This window comes from Dendrobates tinctorius, unplaced genomic scaffold (genome assembly GCF_039654945.1).
Source record: "Dendrobates tinctorius isolate UK_male_01 unplaced genomic scaffold, ASM3965494v1 ptg000035l, whole genome shotgun sequence".
In the NCBI taxonomy this organism is placed as follows: domain Eukaryota; kingdom Metazoa; phylum Chordata; class Amphibia; order Anura; family Dendrobatidae; genus Dendrobates; species Dendrobates tinctorius.
Genome location: NW_027361703.1, coordinates 32,738,501 through 32,760,823, shown reverse-complemented (window position 1 = coordinate 32,760,823; position 22,323 = coordinate 32,738,501). Strand labels below are relative to the sequence as shown.

General features: G+C 45.6%; 1 long non-coding RNA gene across 1 annotated transcript in view; it reads right to left on the bottom strand.

Annotated features, from left to right (window-relative positions):
- Window positions 1–21,512: 21,512 nt before the first annotated feature.
- LOC141087830 (uncharacterized) overlaps window positions 21,513–22,323 on the bottom strand; it is a 47,884-nt gene continuing 47,073 nt past the window's right edge. Inside the window, exon 3 of the long non-coding RNA XR_012231735.1 lies at window positions 21,513–22,211. This is a non-coding gene — a long non-coding RNA (uncharacterized lncRNA). The remainder of the gene's footprint in view (window positions 22,212–22,323) is intronic.

Genomic DNA, 22,323 nt, shown 5'->3' with positions numbered 1-22,323 from the left:
GTAGATGGTGTGCAGTGCAGGATGTAGCAGAGCCGTGCGCCAGGCGCAGTAGAAAGATGACAGACACAGTCGTGCAGTTCCTTTACCTGTACTTGGTAAGTGCCGTCCAGGACCCAGAGTACAGATGGAGAAGGAGTTGGTCAGCCTGGAAGCAAATTAGGAATTCTCTTTCTCTCTGCAGATAGGTACTGTGGTCTCCGTTCCAGCGCTTATCTGAGGTACTCGCAGTACTGAGTTAACTGAAGTTCCCCCTGTTGACTCTCTTTTGGAACTTTCTCGTATAGCAGGCAGCCGTAGCCTTTTCCTTCTGGCTCACACACGTCGCTGCTGGGGCCTCCGAGCCTTAGTTGGGAACAGAATTTACAGCTGCTACTTCCTCTGGTTTCTGCTGCAGGACCGTCAGTGTCCCTACAAACTCGGAGACTGGAATCCGGACCATGCGCTCCAGCTAGGAGTGAGCCTTAACTCTGCTCATCTTCCAGCTTCCCTTCTCACGTCCACACACTTCCCCTTCCCTTCAGAGACTGGACTACAAAGCAATAGGCACTCAGTCAATGATTGACATGTGCTGGATTCACCAAAAAATGAACATAATATAAAGCAATCAGTGAAATTAAAACATAACTTTTACTAATATAAAAAGTAAAAAGATGTGTCACCCAAGTACATAAAAAAAGCAGTCAAATAAGGTACCTGATAATATAGCATTTAAATCAGGCCCCAACTGACCATTTAAAGTTACCTAAATACAATTAGACAACAAGGAGACATGGAAAAGGCGACTTTTGGATACAATTTTTTTACACGCCTTGACCAAATCTTTGCATATAGATACGAAATGTAAACAGCCCAAGGTGTTGGCTACACATATATATATCATTAAAGTGAGATCATAAACATGATAAAAAATGGAGTGATCTCACCCAAAGTAGAAAGAAGGACGGGAGTCTTCGGTGATCAAGACAAGACCATGTTTTTTGAACCAAAGAAGTTGGGAGGACAATACCCTGTCAATCCCTATGGGGCTAGCAATCATCTATTCCCCAAAAAACTCCCGCCCTGACAAGGGCAGTCCACAGCTAACCCTATTACAGATGCCCTTCACAGACTGCCCTAACTTACCTCCTCCCGACCACAGAGAGCAGCTCCTCAGCAGTCAGGTTCAGAGCTCTCCCTGCTGGCCTGGAGTGGGAACTGTGTTGTGTGTTGGTTTAACTGCTAGAGAGATCCGTCGTTGCTCCCAAGCATGACATCACCCTCCCTAGAAGGAAGGTAATGCCACTGTGGTGACCGCACTCCTGGGGGCGCCACAAGTGCACTGATGCCCAGCCACTGCTAGATGCTTCTGCTGGTACATTGACCCAGACCACTACATTCTCCTCGCACTCAACACAGCCAGAATCTGACCCTGATGAAACTCAGGTTCCTCTTCCCGCATACTATACCAACTTACACGGTGACAAAGAGGAAGGTGCAGATTAAAGTGCAGGTTCCTTGAGCAGGTGGGGGGGCATAGTCATGGGCGACGGCACTGGCACAGGGCCCTTCATAGTACGCAAAAGTGTCTCTGCCAGTGGGAGGGGAGGGCCCACCCGCCGTCAGACACACCGCCGTACTATGAGGGGTCCTGTGCCAGTACCATCACCAACGAGTGGGCCCCCCCTGCTTGCTCAGGATCACAGCACTTGCAAAGTTGAAATACTTACCTCTCCCTGCTCCACCACCGTCACATCTTCCGCGTTTCCTGACAGTGACATTCTGGTCAGAGAGTGCGATGACATTACGTCTGAACGCCCTCTGCCTAAACAGTCCAAGTGCAGAGAGATGGAAGATGGGGATGATGAGGAGTCCAGAGTACAGGGATTCCCTAGCGAGGAGACTTATTTAATTGTTTTAAAGGTTGGGAGCAATTTTTGGGGCGCACTATACTCTGGAGAATGATATATGGGGCCCACCATACAATGGAGCATTCCAAAGGTGGACATCAGACACTGGAGCAGCATTTACAGGGCCCATTATACATTGGAGCATTAGAAATGGGGCCCATTATATATGGAGCATTATTTGGGCCCATAAGACACTGGAGCATCATCCATTGTGCCCATCATATACTCGAGCATTGTAAATGGGGCAGATCTTATATGGAGCTTTATTTGGACCAATCGTACACTAGAGCATCATCTGTGAGGCCCATCATATGCTGGAGCTTTCCAAATGGGGTACATCAGACACTGGAGCAGCATTTACAGGGCCCATTATACACTGGAGCATTAGAAATGGGGCCCATTATATATGGAGCATTATTTGGGCCCATAACACAGTGGAGCTTCATCCATGGGGACCAATATATACTGTAGCATTATGTGGAGCTCATCATATACTGGTTCAAACATTATATGGGACCAATGATTCTGTATGGAGAAATATATGGGCTTCATTACTCTGTATAGCGCACTATGCGGTGGCCATAATACTGTATGGAGTAATATACTGTCCGTTTTTGGAGCTATTGGAGAATTTAAAATGGATATCAGTCATGTGATGTAAGAAGTGAAGTATTTTTCATTGCACTATACTGCTATTTCTCTGCCGTATCAGAGGATCATGAATTGTGGTATGTGTTAAAGGAGCCCAGTGACACTCTTTGTCGCTGGGCACATGAAAATCTGGAGCCAGCCCTACCACCCCCCCACAACTTTAGCCAAATAACCCCAGTTTTCAATGCCTAACTATTAGTATAAAGTAAATTAAGGTTGACAAGCTTAAGTAATATGAATTGATGTTTTTGGCATTAAAATGGGCACTGTAGGTGTGTTTCCTGTCCTCCACTCACTGCAGAGTTCTCTTCCCCATTGACTTGCATTGGTTTTTTTGTGTTTCAGTCGGCCTTCGACTTTTCACGATAATCGGCCGATTGCGTTCGACTCGACTTTTGCGAAAGTTGGGTGGTCCGAGCCCAACTCGACCCGAAAAAAGGGAAAGTTGCTCATTTCTAGTGTCTGCCATTACTATCTCTTGTGGTCAGGCATTCCACAGTCTGACTGCTCTAACTGTAAAGAACCTTTTCCTATTTAGCTGCTGAAATCACCTTTCTTCCACCCGTAATGAGTGCCCCCTCATCCTTAGTATGGTCCTTGGAAGGAATAAGTCATGCGCCAGTCCTTTGTACTGACCACACATGTATTTATGCATATTAATGAGATCTCCTCTGAGGCGTCTTTTTCTAAAGTCCAACTTTTTCAACCTCACATCATATGAGAGGCCTTCCATTCCTTGTAATAATCTAGTTGCCCCTCTTTGTACGGACTGTAACTGAAAATCCTTTTTAAAACCCAGCCGAAAACTGTAGCCTCACAAGTGATTTAACTAGACTTGAGCGACTTTGCCTTTTTAGGGTCGAGTCGGGTTTCATGAAACCCGACTTTCGCAAATGTCTTGTCGAACGAAATTGGCCAACTATAGGGAAAGGTCCGAGGCCGACTAAAACACGAAACCCAATGCAAGTCAATGGGGAAGCAAAGTCGGCAGGCAGTGGAGGACAGTAAACACACATACAGTGCCCATTTCAATGCCAAAAACATCAATTTTTACTACTGAAGCTTGTCAACCTTAATTTACTTCATAATAATAGTTACGCATTGAAAACTGGGGGTTATTTGGCTAAAGTTGTGAGGGGGTAGGGCTGGCTCCAGGTTTTCGTGTTCCCTGGGCCAAAGAGTGTCAGTGCGCAACTTTAACACATACCACAACTCATGATGCTCCGATACGGCACAGAAATATAGGTATAGCACAATGACAAATACTTCACTGCTTACGTGACATGACTAATCTATTTTAAATTGTACAATAGCTCAAAAAAAGGACAGTATATTACTCCATATAGTATTATGGCCACCACATTGTGTGCCATACAGAAAAATGAGCCCCACATATTTCTCCATACAGAATAATTGGCCACATACACTCACTGGCCACTTTATTAGGTACACCTGTCCAACTGTGTGTTAAGACTTAATTTCTAATCAGCCAATCACATGGCGGCAACTCAGTGCATTTAGGCATGTAGACATGGTCAAGACAATCTCCTGCAGTTCAAACCGAGCATCAGTATGGGGAAGAAAGGTGATTTGAATGCCTTTGAACGTGGCATGATTGTTGGTGCCAGAAGGGCTGGTCTGAGAATTTCAGAAACTGCTGATCTACTGGGATTTTCACGCACAACCATCTCTAGGGTTTACAGAGAATGGTCCGAAAAAGAAAAAAAATCCAGTGAGCGGCAGTTCTGTGGCCGGAAATGCCATGTTGATGCCAGAGGTCAGAGGAGAATGGGCAGACTGGTTCGAGCTGATAGAAAGGCAACAGTGACTCAAATTGCCACCCGTTACAACCAAGGTAGGCAGAAGAGCATCTCTGAACGCACAGTGCGTCGAACTTTGAGGCAGATGGGCTACAGCAGCAGAAGACCACACCGGGTACCACTCCTCTCAGCTAAGAACAGGAAACTGAGGCTACAATTTGCACAAGCTCATCGAAATTGGACAGTAGAAGATTGGAAAAACGTTGCCTGGTCTGATGAGTCTCGATTTCTGCTGCGACATTCGGATGGTAGGGTCAGAATTTGGCGTAAACAACATGAAAGCATGGATCCATCCTGCCTTGTATCAACGGTTCAGGCTGGTGGTGGTGGTGTCATGGTGTGGGGAATTTTTTCTGGGCACTCTTTGGGCCCCTTGGTACCAATTGAGCATCGTTGCAACGCCACAGCCTACCTGAGTATTGTTGCTGACCATGTCCATCCCTTTATGACCACAATGTACCCAACATCTGATGGCTACTTTCAGCAGGATAATGCGCCATGTCATAAAGCTCGAATCATCTCAGATTGGTTTCTTGAACATGACAATGAGTTTACTGTACTCAAATGGCCTCCTCAGTCACCAGATCTCAATCCAAAAGAGCATCTTTGGGATGTGGTGGAACGGGAGATTCGCATCAGGGATGTGCAGCCGACAAATCTGCGCCAACTGTGTGATGCCATCATGTCAATATGGTCCAAAATCTCTGAGGAATGCTTCCAGCACCTTGTTGAATCTCTGCCACGAAGAATTGAGGCAGTTCTGAAGGCAAAAGGGGGTCCAACCCCTTACTAGCATGGTGTACCTAATAAAGTGGCCAGTGAGTGTATAATGTTCCATACAGTATATGATGAGCTCCACATAATGCTACAGTATATGATGGTTCCCATGGACGATGCTCCAGTGTGTTATGGGCCCAAATAATGCTCCACATATAATGGGCTCCATTTCTAATGCTCCAGAGTATAAGGGGCCCGTAAATGCTGCTCCAGTGTCTGATGTCCCCAATCTGGAATGCTCCAGTATATGATGGGCCTCATGGATGATGCTCCAGTGTATGATGAGCCCTAATAATGCTCATTATATAATGGGCTCCATTTGTAATGCTCCAGTGTCTACTGGTCCCCATAAATGCTGCTCCAGTGTCTGATGTCCCCCATTTGGAATGCTCCAGTATATGATGAGCCTCATGGATGATGCTTCAGTGTATGATGGGCCCTAATTATGCTCCATATATAATGGGCTCCAATTCTATTGCTCCAGTGTAATGGGCCCCGTAAATGCTGCTCCAGTGTCTGATGGCCCCCATTTGGAATGCTCCAGTATATGATGGGCCTCATGGATAATGCTCCAGTGTCTTATGGGCCCTAATAATGCTCCATATATAATGGGCCCCATTTCTAATGCTCCAGTGTATCATGTGCCCCATAGATGCTGCTACAGTGTCTGATCTGCCCCATTTGGAATGCTCCAGTATATGACGGGCCTCATGGATGATGATCCAGTGTCAGATGTCTCCCATTTTGAATGCTCCAGTATATGATGGGCCCCATTTTTAATTAACCCAGGCATAGTATGTGAAAAGAGCTCCATGAAGTAATCTGAAGTGTGTGCTGCCGCATCCTTCACTTTTGGTGTGGTGAAGGACACAAGGAAAGTGGTTGCTCCTGCCCAGAAGCCTGCACTTATGACTCAGTGCTTGCATTTTTTTTAAACTTCAGAAGAGGAGGCAATAGAGCTGGAGGTTGTTTCAGCAATGTAAGCCAAAATCAGTTCCTGATGCTCCGGCTTTAAAAGCAATCTACCTATTCCCAGAAAACAGAATCCTTACAGGCCTTCCAGAGCTACACCATGACGCAGGCTCAACACCTCCTGCCTTAGCTGCTATTGTGTTTTTGGCACTGCCAGCAGATGCACCACCACCACCATCAGTACCAGGTGGCCCCCCACGCCCACGTCCGCATCCTCTTCCACCATACTATCTCATGTTTTAGAAAATTGACCCAAAATACCAGCAGATATATGGTACTGTATCAGAAGCGTACAGCTCTATACAGTCTAGGGATAACAGTAAATCTCCGTATATATTTCATGAGTCATACACATATGCTCACAGGCTCAGTATGGATTACCCAATAAAATAAAAAGGTGAAAAAGGGTACAGTATCACCAGATACAAGGTATATATAGTATAGTGTAAACATTCTGAATCTCCGTATACATTTCAGGAGGCAGACACAAACGCTCTCTGGCCCAGTATGGATTAAACAAGAATATGAAAAGCTGTAAATGGGTAATGCAACACAAGCATACAGCTGTATACAGTGTTGGCTAAATTTGAAATCTCGGTATATATTTCCGGAGTAACCCTCAGACGCTCACTCAGTCTGGGTGTAACCATAATAAAAAATGTTGTAAAAAACGTACTGGATAACAAGATAGCAAGTATATATTATAGGGTACAAATGAAATTTCCGTATACATAGCCCCGTAGTCAGTCTCGGACGCTTACTCAGTATGGATTTGACCGTCATTCTAAATGTCGAACAAAGGTACTGTATAACAAGATACAAGCTGTATCTAGTATAGGGTAAAAATTGGTATCTCCGATTCACCGTATATATAGAAGGCGTAAACCACACATGCTCATTCACTATGGATGATACCGTAATACAAAATTTTGAACAAAGGCACTGTATCAGCACATACCAGGTGTATCCAGTCTAGGGGTAATTGTAAATTTCCATCTATACTTCCGGAGTCAGACACAGACACTCACAGGCTCACTATGTATTACACCAGAATTTAACAAGTAGAAAAAGAAAGGTGGTCAAAGCGTACAACAGCATACAGTGTTGTGTTACTTTTAAATCTTCGTATATATTTCAATCTTTGTAAGCCAGTCCAGACTCTCCGCTACTGGAAACTACATGGATACAAGTACAGATGGAAAGTCAAGTGTTAGCACAAATTTGGGAATTACTCATCGCGGGAAAATCTCCCGGTAGATGTTGCAGAGGCGATGCAGACCCTCAATTACTGTGTCTGTGGAGACAGCGAAAATGTTTTTTTGTGAAGAAAGGATTGCTTTATCTCAGTTGCGTGGATCACATCACCGTTACTCATCTCCATCAAACTGTGATCACAGGGAGAGATGTAGACATGGTCCTCACTGCCTATCATGATGTGTCTGGTCATTTTGGAGTGCAAAAGACAGAAGCCACAAACTGTAGGTGATTCTATTGGATTGGCATGAGAGGAGACATTGAAAAATGGTGGCAGGAATATCACACGTCTGTGACTATCACAACTGTGAATGGTGATCATAAAGCACCTCTGCATCCACTTGTAAGTTGACGTCCATTACAAATGGTAGCCATTGATCATCTGAAGGTAGAGGCCAGCAGGACAGGCCATAGCTACATCTTAACCATCATCGATCAATACACCAAATTTCTAGTGGCCATCCCTGTGAAGGATTTAACTGCCCAGACTACACAGCGGTGGAGCAGGGAGAGGTAAGTATTGCAACTTGAAAGTGCTGTAGCCATGACCAAGCAGGGGGGCACACTCGTGGTCGACGGTACTGGCACATGGCCCCTCATAGTACGCTGGTGTGTCTGACGGCAAGTGGGCCCCCCCACCATCAGAGATACTGTATTTTTCTATGAGGGGCCCTGTGCCAGTGCCGTCGGCCATCTGTGGGCTCATCCACCTGTTCAGAGCAATGGCACTTGCCCGGGTGCGCCAGGTGTTGACCCCAGCCATTGGGGGGGTGGGCAGCCCACTAAGGCCGGTTTCACACTAGCGCTTTTTCAGCGCGCGCACGGCCGGGGGTAGCTCCGCCCCCGATCCGGCTCTCTGCCCGGCGTGTCCGCCCCTTCCTTGTAGCGCCGCCTCCTAGCGGACAGCGGCGCCTGCGATCGGCGCACCCTATCTTTAGCATAGGGTGCGCCGATCGTGCGCAGGCCGTGCGCTAGTTGCGCTTTGACCTGCGCTGCGCACTTTTGACGGTGCGCCGTGCGCGCCAAAATCCAAAAAGTTTGATTTTGGCGCGCACGGCGCACCGTCAAAAGTGCGCAGCGCAGGTCAAAGCGCAACTAGCGCACGGCCTGCGCACGATCGGCGCACCCTATGCTAAAGATAGGGTGCGCCGATCGCAGGCGCCGCTGTCCGCTAGGAGGCGGCGCTACAAGGAAGGGGCGGGCACGCCGGGCAGAGAGCCGGCTCGGGGGCGGAGCTACCCCCGGCCGTGCGCGCGCTGAAAATGTGCTAATGTGAAACCGGCCTTAGGGAGGTTTAAAAAATGGCATATGTTGATGTGTTGGCTGGACATTCAGTTGCTGCAAAGGGCAAAATTGGGCAAGTCCGAGGAAGAGAAGGACAAAAGCGAGGCAGTTTTCTGGCAACCTATGTGTCATCAGGGGAAGGTGGGACAAAATCCTTTGAAACCCATGCATGGTTCATTTTAATGAAGGTTAGATCATCAACATTTTGGGTAGACAGATGGGTCCTTTTTTCTGTCAGGATTGATCCAGCAGCACTGAAGACTCTTTCAGACAACACACTAGTAGCAGGGCACGCGAGCTCCTGTAAGGCATATTGTGCCAATTCAGGCCAGGCGTCCAGTTTAGAGGCCCAATAGTCAAAGGGGAAAGACCTGTGAGGGAGAACATCGATATGGGAGAAGTAGTTTGTAACCATAGTTGACAACTGCTGTCTCCTTTCACTTTTAATCGATGAAGTATTAGTAGTCGTTTGAGCGGTACTTGAGAAATCATTCCACAACATGTTCATTAAACCCCTGTCTCCAACGCCACTTCGGCTATGTGCACCATGAACACCTCTTCCACTGTGCCGACTACGGCTCATGGGAGAACCAGCACCGCTGCTGTGTGCTGGGAAAGCCTCAAACAACCGGTTTACCAGAGTTGCTTGTTTGTTAGCCAATATTATCTCTAGGTTCTCCTATGGCATGATGTTGTGTAATTTTCCTTTGTAGGATGGATCGAGGATGCTGGCCAGCCAGTAGTCGTCATCCCTCATCATTTTGACAATGCGGGGGTCCCTTTTTAGGAGCCACAAGGCATAATCGCACATGTGGGCCAATGTTCCAGGTGTCAATGATGCACTGCCAATGGTGGGTGGAGGAGCACTTTCTGGCAAATCCACATCCCTACAGTCACGCACAAACACTGTACCTGACCTTGGAATGCCAACATTTTCTCTTGCCCCCTGAGAAGCATCCTCCTGCCCAAAATAATCATCCCCCTCATCCTCCTCCTCTTCCTCCACCTCGTCCAGGACAGTTCCCTGACCAGACAATGGCTGACTGTCATCAAGGCTTCTCTCCTCCTCCGCTGCAGATGCCTGATCCTTAATGTGCGCCAAACTTTGCATGAGCAGACGCATAAGTGGGATGCTCATGCTTATGATAGCGTCGTCTGCGCTTACCAACCGTGTGCATTCCTCAAAACACTGAAGGACTTTACAGAAGTCTTTCAGCTTTGACCACTGCACACCCGACAATTCCATGTCTTCCCTCAAACTGCCTGCCCATGTATCCTCCCACCAATGCATTACAGCCTGCCTCTGTTCGCACAGCCTCTCAACCATATGCAGGGTGGAGTTCCACCTTATTGCAGTGTCTATGATTAGGCGGTGCTTGGGGAGGTGGAGCAATCGCTGCAGCTTCTGCATACGAGTGGAGTGGACGTTTGAGTGACGGATGTGCAAGCACAGTCTTCGCACCTTATGGAGCAGGGATGTTAACTCCGGATAATTATTAAGGAAGCACTGCACCACCAGGTTCAAAGTGTGAGCCAGGCAAGGTATGTGTGTGAATTTTGCACGGGCTATGGCTGCCACAAAATTACGGCTGTTATCACTGACTACCTTGCCTGCCTCAAGATGTAGACTGCCCAGCCATGACTCAGTTTGTCACTGCAAGTAGTCGGCCAATACCTCCGCGGTGTGTCTGTTGTCGCCCAAAGACATCATCTTTAACACAGTCTGCTGACTCTTGCCACTAGCTGTTCCATAGCGGGACACCTCATGTGCAACACTGCCAGCTGCGGATAGAGTGCTCGTGCGACTGTGCTCTGTGGAGAGCTTTTGCTGATAGAGGAGGAGGAGCGAAAGCCTACAGCCAACTGTTTCCTATACTGTGGGCTGGGCAGCACTGTTCCACCGCCGCTGTCCACAGTGGAGCCTGCATCCACCACATTAACCCAGTGCGCAGTGATGGACACGTAACGTCCCTGGCCCTGCCTACTGGTCCATGCATCTGTTGTGAGGTGCACCTTTCCACTCTCTGACTGTTTTAGTGCATGGACAATGCGGTCTTTCACATGCTGGAGGAGGGCAGGGATGGCTTTTTGAGAAAAGAAGTGCAGACTGGCTAGGTCACAGCGTGGGACAGCGTAGGCCATGAGGTCGTGGAAAGCTTCGCTTCCAACCAAATGGTAGGGCATCATCTCTAATGAGATTAGTTTGTCAATGTAGGCGTTCAAACAAAGTGTACGTGGATGAGAGGATGAGTACTTTCTTGTCCTACTCAGTGTCTGGTAGGGTGAGCTGGACTGGAGAGCTGCATATGGGGGAAGTAGCGGTGGACCGGACAGAGTGAGAGGGGGTTGGTGGTGGTATTGGTGGTGATGGCCTAGATTCAGTATTGTGTTGCAAAACCATTGTGATTCCCTGAGTGCTTTGGCCTTGCGACAACACCTCCACATTTAGTGCTGGTGGTTTGCTTAACGGTGGCGGTGGTCTTACAGTGGGGGAAGCGATGGAGCATTGCTGGCTACCTTCAGTCGGAGCAGGTGCACACGTGCTACCTGAGGTTTTGAAGTCCGTCCACGCTTGCAAGTGCATGTTGATTAAATATCTAATCATGCAACTGGTATTCAAATTTCTGAGTTGCTTACCTCGGATAAAGGTCCTTCCGCACTTCTTACAGGTAACCTTTGCCTCATCAGTAGGATTTTGGACAAAGAAGTGCCACAACTGCACTCTTCCTACTATGGTATACATTTTCTGGCCTTGCACGCTGTGCTAAGTTGACCATCTGGGCAAGCTGTCCTGCAACTCTTTTAGTTTTTGTTCCACGTTTTTGGACAGCTACGGGCCTGGCAGATAACTGCTGCTGCTGCGATGTCAATTCCTGCTGCGGATCCTTCTCCTTATCTGAACTATTGCCAGCGCCACCCTCCTCCCCCAATGGATGCCAATCCGGGTCAAGAACTGGGTCATCCATCACCTCCTCTTCAAAGTCATCTGCACCTTCCACTTTACCTTTCTCTGTGTCACCGTGTAAGGTGGTATAGTATGCGGGAAGGGGCACCTGAGTTTCATCAGGGTCAGATTCTGGCTTAAACCCTTAAGCCCCAAGGGTGATTTGCACGTTAATGACCCAGCCAATTTTTACAATTCTGACCACTGTCCCTTTATGAGGTAATAACTCTGAAACAATTCCAAGGATGCCGGTGATTCTGACAATGTATTCTCGTGACATATTGTACTTCATGTTAGTGGTAACATTTCATTCAAATAACTTGCGTTAATTTGTGAAAAAAAAATGGAAATTTGGCGAAAATTTTGAAAATTTCACAATTTTCCAAATTTGAATTTTTATGCCCTTAAATCACAGAGATACGGCACACAAAAAACTTGATAAGTAACATTTCCCACATGTTTACTTTACATCAGTACAATTTTGATACCAAAATTTTTTTTGTTAGGAAGTTATAAGGGTTAAAAATTGACCAGCGATTTCTCATTTTTGCAACACCATTTTATTTTTACGGACCACATCACATTTGAAGCCACTTTGAGGGGTCTATATGATAGAAAATACCCAAAAGTGACACCATTCTAAAAACTGCACCCCTTAAGGTGCTCAAAACCACATTCAAGAAGTTTATTAACCCTTTAGGTGTGTCACAGGAATTTTTTGAATATTTAAAAAAATGAACATTTAACTTTTTTTCGCTAAAAAAATAATTCAGGTTCAATTTTTTTGATTTTACCAAGGGTAACAGGAGAAATTGGACTGCAAAAGTTATTGTGCAATTTGTCCTGAGTACGCTGATACCTGATATGTGGGGGGAACCACTGTTTCGGCGCATGGCAGACCTCAGCAGGGAAGGAGCGCCGTTTGACTTTTTCAATGCAAAATTGGCTGGAATTCAGATCGGACGCCACGTCGCGTTTGGAGAGCCCCTGATGTACCAAAACAGTGGAAACCCCCCACAAATGACACCATTTTGGAAACTATACCCCCCAAGGAACTTATCTAGATGTGTGGTGAGAACTTTGAACCCCCAAGGGCTTCACAGAAGTTTATAACATACAGCTGTACAATTAAAAAATCATATTTTTTCCACAAAAATGATCTTTTCATCCTCAATTCTTATTTTTCCAAGGGTAACAGGACCCTAAAAGATATTGTGCATTTTGTCCTGAGTGCGCCGATACCCCACATGTGGGGATAAACCACTATTTGGGCGCATGGCAGAGCTCGGAAGGGAAGCAGCGCCATTTGACGTTTTTGGCTGGAATTGAGATCGGACACCATGTCGCGTTTGGAAAGCCCCTGATGTACCAAAACAGTAGAAACCTCCCACAAATGACACCATTTTGGAAACTAGACCCCCAAGGAACTTATCTAGATGTGTGGTGAGCACTTTGAACCCCCCAGTGCTTCACAGAAGTTTATAACGCCCGGGCGTGAAAATGAAAAAAAATTATTTTTTCCACAAACATGATCTATTAGTCACCAATTTTTTCATTTTCCCAAGGGTGCAAGGAGAAATTGGACCCCAAAAGTTGTTGTCCAATTTGTCCTGAGTACGCTGATACCTCATATGTGGGAGAAAACTACTGTATGGGCACACGTCGGGGCTCGGAAGGGAAGTAGTGACGTTTTGGAATGCAGACTTTGATGGAATGGTCTGCTGGTGTCATGTTGCATTTGGAGAGCCCCTGATGTACCTAAACAGTGGAAACCCCCCACAAGTGACCCCATTTTTGAAACTAGACCCCCTAAGGAACTTTTCTAGATGTGTGGTGAGCACTTTGAACCCCCCAGTGCTTCACAGAAGTTTATAACGACCGGGCGTGAAAATAAAAATATCGTATTTTTTCAACAAACATCATCTTTTAGTCCCCATTTTTTTTATTTTCCCAAGGGTAACAGGGGAAATTGGACCCGAAAAGTTGTTGTCCAATTTGTCCTGAGTACGCTGACACCCCATATGTGGGAGAAAACTACTGTATGGGAACACGTTGGGGCTCAGAAGGGAAGTAGTGACGTTTTGGAATGCAGACTTTGATGGAATGGTCTGCGGGTGTCATATTGCCTTTGGAGAGCCCCTAATGTACCTAAACAGTGGAAACCCCTCACAAATGACCCCATATTGGAAACTAGACCCCCTAAGGAACTTATCTAGATGTGTGGTGAGCACTTTGAACCCCCAAGGGCTTCACAGAAGTTTATAATGCCCAGGCATGAAAATAAAAAAATCGTATTTTTTCCACAAACATGATCAATTAGTCTCCAATTTTTTTATTTTCCCAAGGGTAACAGGAGAAATTGGACCCCAAAAGTTGTTGTCCAATTTGTCCTGAGTACACTGATACCTCATATGTGGGAGAAAACTACTGTATGGGCACAAGTTGGGGCTCGGAAGGGAAGTAGTGACGTTTTGGAATGCAGACTTTGATGGATTGGTCTGCGGGTGTCATGTGTGTTTGGAGAGCCCCTGATGTACCTAAACTATTGAAACTCCCCACAAGTGACCCCATTTTGGAAACTAGACCCCCCACGGAACTTATCTAGATGTGTGGTGAGCACTTTGAACCCCCAAGTGCTTCACAGAAGTTTATAACGCCCAGGCGTGAAAATAAAAAAATCATTTTTTTCCACAAAAATGATATTTTTGCCCCCAATTTTTTATTTTCCTAAGGGTAACAGGAGAAATTGGACTCCAAAAGTTGTTTTGCAATTTGTCCTGCATATGCTGAAACCCATATGTGGGGGTAAAACACTGTTTGGGCGCATTGCAGAGCTTGGAAGGGAAGGTGCACCATTTGACTTTTTCAACGCAGAATTGGCTGGAAGTGAGATCAGACGCCATGTTGCATTTGGAGAGCACCTGATGTGCCCAAACAGTGGAAACCTCCCAATTATAACTCCAACCCTAACCCCAACACACCCCTAACCCTAATGTGAGCCTTAAACCTAGCCCTAACCCTTGCCCTAGCCCTAACCCTAGCCCTAGCCCTAACCCTAGCCCTAACCCTAATGGGAAAATGGAATTAAATACTTTTTTTTAATTTTATTATTTTTCCCTAACTAAGGGGGTGATAATGGGGGGTTTGATTTACTATTTATGGCGGTTTTTATGTTTGGCGGCTGTCGTATGCTAAAAGACGCTTTTTATTGTAAAAATAGTTTTTGCATCACCACATATTGAGAGCTATAATTTTTCCGTATTTTGACCCACCGAGTCATGTGAGGTCTTATTCTTTGCGGGACGAGTTGACGTTTTTATTGATACCATTTTCGGGCACGTGACATTTTTTGATCGCTTATTATTCCGATTTTTGGGACGCAGAGAGAACAAAAACCAGCGTTTCATGAATTTCTTTGGGGGGGGTGCGCTTACATCGTTCCGCGTGCGGTAAAACTGATAAAGCGGTTTTATTCTTCGGGTCGGTATGGTTACAGCCATACCTCATTTAGGTCGTGTTTTTATATTTTGTCGGTTTTTTGCAATGAAAACAATTTTATATAAAAAATAATTATTTTTGCATCGCTTTATTCTGCGAGCTATAACTTTTTTATTTTTTTATGGATGATGCTGTATGGCGGCTCGTTTTTTGTGGGACAAGATGACGTTTTCAGCATTGCCATGGATATTTATATGGGTCTTTTTGATCGCGCGTTATTGCACTTTTTGTTCATTGTTATGATAATAAATCATTATTTTTTGCTTCGTTTTTTATTTTTATTTTTTAAGGGGTTCGCTAAAGGGGTTAACTAATGGGACAGTTTTATAGGGCAGGTGGCTACGGATGCGGCGATACTAAATATGTGTACTTTTATTGTTTTTTTTTTATTTTCAAAAAATAAATTTATTGGGGAATATTTTTTTTTTTTACTAATTTATTTAGCGATTTTTTAAAAAATTTTTTTACACTTTTTTTTTTTTTTACTTTATTACATAGTCCCAGGTGGGACATCACTGTCCTCTGACAGATCGCTGATCTGTCACAACACAGATCACTGTGACAGATCAGCAATCTGTCACAGGCAGTTCTGCAGACTTCCTCATGCCTGCGCTTTGCAGGCAGTGAGGAAGTCAGCTCCCTACAGGCCCCCGAAGGCTCCCGTCGCCATCTTGGATCCAGGGGCCTGTAGGGAAGGAGTCCCTCGCAGCAGCGCTGCACATTGCGCTGCCGTGGGGGGCTCAGGGAAGCACGGAGGGAGCCCCCTCCCTGCCGATACTTCCCTTTAACCCCCGGTACACCGCGATCGTGTTTGATCGCGGTGTACAAGGGGTTAACTTGTCGGGGCAGTCCGTGACCACCCCTAACACAATGTGCCGGGTGTCAGCTGTGATAATCAGCTGACACCCGGCCGCGATCAGCGGCGCTCACCACGTGGGCGCCGCTGATCGCATTAGACGTACTATCCCGTCCTTGGGAATTAAGTCCCAGGGCACATGGACGGGATAGTACGTCTAATGGCAGAAAGGGGTTAATAGACAGCGAGGGCAATGTAGTGCTCTGAGTCTATGTACCAGCAGAATCATCTAGCAGTGGCTGTGCATCAGTGCACGCCATGTCAGATTCATCTTGGACTAGGGAAATCTGGATTTGACTGAATAACCCAGGCATGGTATGTGAAAAGAGCTCCATAGAGTAATCTGAAGTGTGGGCTGTCACATCCTTAACTTTTGGTGGTGGTGAAGGACACGAGGGAAAGGTGTTTTTCCTGACCAGAACCCTGCACTGACGACTCCATGATTGCAGGTTTCGAACGTTCAGAAGAGGATGCAATAGAGCTGGTGGTTGTTTCAGCAATGCACGCCAAAACCTGTTCCTGATGCTCCAGCTTTAAAAGCAGCTTTCCTACTCCGAGAAAATGCAGCCTTACAGGCCTTCTTGGGCCAGACGATGATGCAGGCTCAACACCTCCTGCCTTAGCTGCTATTGTGCTTTTGGCAGAACCAGCCGATGCACCACCACCATCAGTACCAGCTGCACCCCCCTGCCCACGTCCGTGGACTCTTCCACCATACTTCCTCATGTTTGGGAAAATGTACCAAAAATACCAGCAGAGAGATGGTACTGTATGAGGAGCATCCAGCTGTGTAAGGTGTATTAAAATTCAATCTACGTATATATTTTGTTAGTCACAGACGCTCTCACAGTATGTATTGGACTGTAATCCAACAAGCAGATATACGGAAATGTATCAGAAGTGTACAGCTGTATACGTTTTTTGTGTAACTAACAATCTCTGTATATGTATTTACGGAGTGTCACACACACGCTGACTCTGTATAGATGTGACTGTAATGCAAACAGCAGATATACAATACTGTCTGAGAATCGGACAGCTCTATACGGTGTCTGTATGGAAAATTGTCAATCTCTGTCTATTTGTATAGGGACTGACACACGCTGTCTGTCTAGTTTTGACCGTGATCAAACAGCAGATATACGAAACTGTTTGAAAAGCAGACAGCACTCTAAGGTGTAGGTCTGGAAAAGCGGAAAAACTCCTCGGCTTTTTTTTCCACAGCCACACACAGATAGTGTCAGGAACACCGCACTGCACTTGCTCACTGAGCCAGTGCGCGTGTCCTGAGTAAAGCGAACTGTGCTCAAAGATACCTGTGGAGCGGGCAGCAGCCGAGTAGGTGCGTACTTCAGAACAGCAGGACCTGAAGCACATGACTGCTGGGGGCGTGGCCTAAACTCCAGAGAGCTAGGAGCTGGCCGAGAACTCCTAGCAGGGTAGCTGCCAGACAAAGTTACCAAGGGGCATAGACAGGGAGGATAGTCAGGGCGTCATACACAGAGATAGCTGCAAGGTACAAGAGGGGCGAGCAGAGAGTAGTCAGATCACAGGCAATGCATCATACACTGGGAGGGTAGCGAAGTACAGAATCAACAGGCAAACTCACAACGGGGAACAGAACCAGGTCAGAACCATATAAACAAGCTATAACAACGAACAGGCACACAGAGGTCATCACACTCTGCCAAAGGCAAAAGTATAACTGACAGGGATTGGAGCTTCCCAGGGGTGTAAGAAGCTCTCCCAGAACCATAGAGAGGCCACAATAATAAACCCCAGGTGTGCAGGTCAAAACCTGCACTGAGCTCCAGACATTAACTCCTGACGTGCAGCTCAAAAACCTGCACTGGGATCATGACAGTACCCCCCTCTCAACGGGGGGGGGCCTCTGGACCCCCAGGCTTCCCCGGGTACTTGGCATGGAAAGCCTGAACCAGGCGATCTGCATGTACAGAGCGAGCAGGGACCCATGAGCGCTCCTCTAGTCCATATCCCTTCCAGTGGACCAGGTACTGCAAAGAGTGGCGCACCCGCCGAGAGTCCACAATAATGTCCTACCTCATACTCCAATTGACCCTCCACCAGCACTGGAGGAGCAACAGGCTCGGGGAGACGCAACCTATATGCCACTGGGTTGACTATCTCCATAATCTCGTACGGACCAATGAACTTCGGTCCCAATTTAGCTGATGGTACCTTCAAGTTGATGTTACGTGTGGAAAAGCCAAACCTTCTCTCCCACCTGAAACTTGTCTCCCGAGGCTCTTTTTGTCAGCAAAATATTTGTACCTCCACTGGGCCCGAGAGATATTACGCTGGACTTCATTCCAGAGGTTTTTTAACTGTTGAACGGACCCCTCTACCCCTGGACAACTGGAATCCACCCGTGAAAACGCCCCAAAATGTGGATTGAACCCATAGTTAATCAGGAATGGGGACATGTTGGTGGACTGACTCACCCGGTTATTAAAAGCGAATTCCGCCAACGGTAATGCATCACACCAATGACGCTGTCTGTCTAGTTTTGACAGTCAACAAACAGCAGATATACAAAACTGTTTGAAAAGCGGACAGCACTCTAAGGTGTAGGTCTGGAAAAACGGAAGAACTCCTCGGCTTTTTCTTAAAGAGTCACACCGAGATAGCTTCTATTTGTCCGTGATACCAGCTGGTACATGGTAGTGTGTGAGGTGCATACACCGCTATACGGTGTGTGAAAAAATGAACGCTCAGTAACTCACCAGGACAAAATAATAAAAGTTGGAGTGCTTTAAAAAAAGCAGTTTAAAGAGCAGTGTGCACATAGCAATTCAGCTAGCAGGTAGCCTTAAAAGGCAGCCTAATCAACACCAGCGCTGCTGCACACAACAAAAATCCTCCCCTTTCACTGCACACTAACTGTACAGTGAAAAGCGCTATCAGCAGAAGCAGTTTTCTTCTTCCCTGCCTAACGCTCTCCCTGTTCAGAATCAGCAGCAGCACCTCTCCCTATTCTAAGATCGGCAGAAGTAAGATGGCAGTCACAGCTTTTTATACCCACTGTGACGCCACACAAAGCCAGCCAATCGCTTCAATGCCCTTCTCTAAGATGGTGGTGGCCGCTGCCCATATCATCGCGTTGCCCACAGTGTGCTTCCTCCATCATTGGCTGAGAAAAGGCGCTGGAAGCATTATTTAAAACGTGACTTTGGTACTCTGATCGGCGAACTCATGGCCAACCTCACGCTATGGTCGGGTTTTGATCGGCGAAACCCAACTTTAGCTAAAGTCGGCTATTTTTGAATTCCCGACCCCTGAAGAAGGACATCTACACCGAAACGTGCGTCGTGGTCCACGCTGTCCTGTCCCCACTATTTGCAGCATGACGGGGGTCCGCGCTGTCCTGTCCCCACTATTTGCAGCATTATGGGTAATTACCTTTTTTAGGTGTATTTCTATTTACTACATTATAATTATTGCCCTCTTTATGCAATTTCTCATGTAAACTTAGATTGGTTTTCCAGCTTTCCCTAACATCACATTCTCCCTAGTCCTATTTAGGATGTATATTTGTGCTGGTGCCTCACAGTATACCCTACTTTAGGGCAATACTCTAGAGAGTTTTTTTATTATTGAGACCCAGCATTTCATTATTTTTAGGGAGTTTTTTGTTATTGAGGTTTAGCATTGCACATTATATGTATGGCATTACCTTCTCCTTTAAGAGATTGGCATGATTTTCTGTACTATTCCCGTCTCATGTGCATCTATTTTGGTGGTAGGTTACCTTGCTATGAACTAGGGTATTTAGGTCACTGTTATATTAGCTATTTTACCCTCTGTCTATTTGCTTCTGCTCATGTATATATATTATATGGTGCTTTCCTGTATGTATTGTCACTACATGTCATACTTTGTATTATTAAATAAATTTTGTAATTTTGAATATTAGCTTAGACTCTAGTCCTCTGTTCTACATTTAGCTTTGAGTCGCTGCTTTAGTCTATTCATTTAAGAATGGTGGTATTGTTGCCACCACAAATTGACTGATGTTTTGGAGATTTGTTATATCCCCTAAGGAACTTATCTAGAAGTGTGTTGAGCACTTTGAACCCCCAAGGGTTTCACTAAAGCTTATAATGCCCGAGCGTGAAAAAATTTTTTTTTCCACAAACATGATTGTTTAGTCTCCAATTTTTTATTTTCCCAAGGGTAACAGGAGAAATTGGACCCCAAAAGTTGTTGTTCAATTTGTCCTGAGTACACTGGTACCCCCACTTGCCGGGCTCGGAAGGGAAGTAGTGACATTTTGGAATGCAGACTTTGATGGAATGGTCTGCTGGCGTCATGTTCCATTTGCAGAGCCCCTGATGTGCCTAAACAGTAGAAAACCCCCATAAGTGACCCCATTTTGGAAACTAGACTCCCTAAGGAACTTATCTAGATGTGTAGTGAGAACTTTCAACCCCCAAGTGTTTCACTAAAGTTTATAATGCCCAGGCGTGAAAATAAAAAATCCTATTTCTTGTCCACAAAAATCATCTTTTAGTCCCCAATTTTTTATTTTCCCAAGGGTAACAGGAGAAATTGGACCCCAAAAGTTGTTGTCCAATTTGTCCTGAATACGCTGGTACCCCATATGTGGGAAAAACTGTTTGGGCACACGTCGGGACTTGAAAGGGAAGTAGTGACGTTTTGGAATGCAGTCTTTGATGGAATGGTGTGCGGGCATCATGTTCCATTTGGCGAGCCCCTGATGTGCCTTAACAGTAAAAGAAAACACAAATGACATCATTTTGGAAACTAGACCACCAAGGAACTTATCTAGATGAGCCCCCTTTTTTGAACTAGTCTACTGTTTCCTGTAAATCTAAGTAAATTAGTAGTGCATGGAGGTGTGGGATAATTTGAAGCAATACTTCATACACAGGACAGGTTTTTCGGGGCAGGTGTCACATTGATAAGTGGTGTCCTTGCATAGTCCCCTTTTGTAACACACTCAGCACCTTTTTTGCGGCTTACCTTTTCTTCCAGTTGGCAGGACCACCCCCGGGAAATGCTGACCTGGTACGATACGAGCACCTTCAGTTCCGGAAGTACTCTGGCCTGATCCTTCTTGGGTGCCAACTATCAGGGCCTTAACCACTACCTCCTGGAACTGAAGGTATGACGTATCGGTGTGGCGTGCACATCTTGACAGCAGGAAAGAGTTGAGCATTGCCATTTGTACATTGTGCACGGCCAGCTTTTTGTACCACACCTTGGCCTTTCTCAAAGCACTGTACGGTTGGAGGAGTTAATCAGAGAGATCAACACCCCACATGTTTTTGTTGTATCCCAGTGTACAGTCAGGTTTGCTGACCTGTGTAGAGGTATCTCGTACAGTGCTGAGGGTGCTGCCATCACCGTGTATGGTGGTGAAGAGAAGGACATTGCTCTTGTCCTTGTGCTTGATTACCAGCAGGTGGTTGCTACATTGGGCTCTGCTGTCACCCCATCTGAGCATCTCCACAAGTAGTGTTTTCTATGCTTTAGTTGGAAGAAAGGATCATCCTCGTGCTGCCGCAATAGATAAATTCTAGGAGTAGTTAAAGGATTCAACATGGTTTATTCAACAGAGATCATAAACTTGTAGGGTTTAAATACATGCTTACATTCACAAAACGACACCAATTGATCAGATGACACACAGTGTCAGAGTTCAGGGTTAACATATCTAAATCGATAAAGTAATAGAAAAATACATTGAAAACATCTTTCATAAATATTATCTCATATCAGTTCCCAGGTTAACGGATCAAAAAAAGAAAAAATTATCCATACAAATAAAGAAAAAGGAGACAAAAAGCGGATCCTGACCTCCCTCAAAAAAGAGGAAATAGACGAGAACCCGCAGAGCAGGGGCATTCAAGCCCAAAAGCGATAACATTAAGTTCAAGCCACCATGCAAACTGATGATTTCCTCAGAGACACAAATTCTCAGCGTTGAATCAAGTGTGACAATCAATAAAAATTATTTTTATTAATAATAAATATTTTAAACTTGAAGTGAATTGTGTTCATTATTAATTAAAAACGTCATGCTAACAAAGAATAAAAGATATACTGTATAAATACTAAGGTAGAAATCATAACTGAAAAAAAGAGACTGTTTCCAGTCAGGAATCTAGAGCAGCGGGGACCCGCAAAGACAGCATGAGCAAACAGAGCAGGACCGACGTCAGATCGAGAACCTATCCAGGAAAAAAGCACCCCATCATTTCTTCGGCACAAATGCTGAGGTAGATCTAATAAAAGGAAACATTGTTGTCAGCATATCTATAGTTATGAAAGCATTTTAGATGTAGTCAATAAAGGCAAATATGTACATCTATCAAAAAATCATAAAGAGGGACAAAC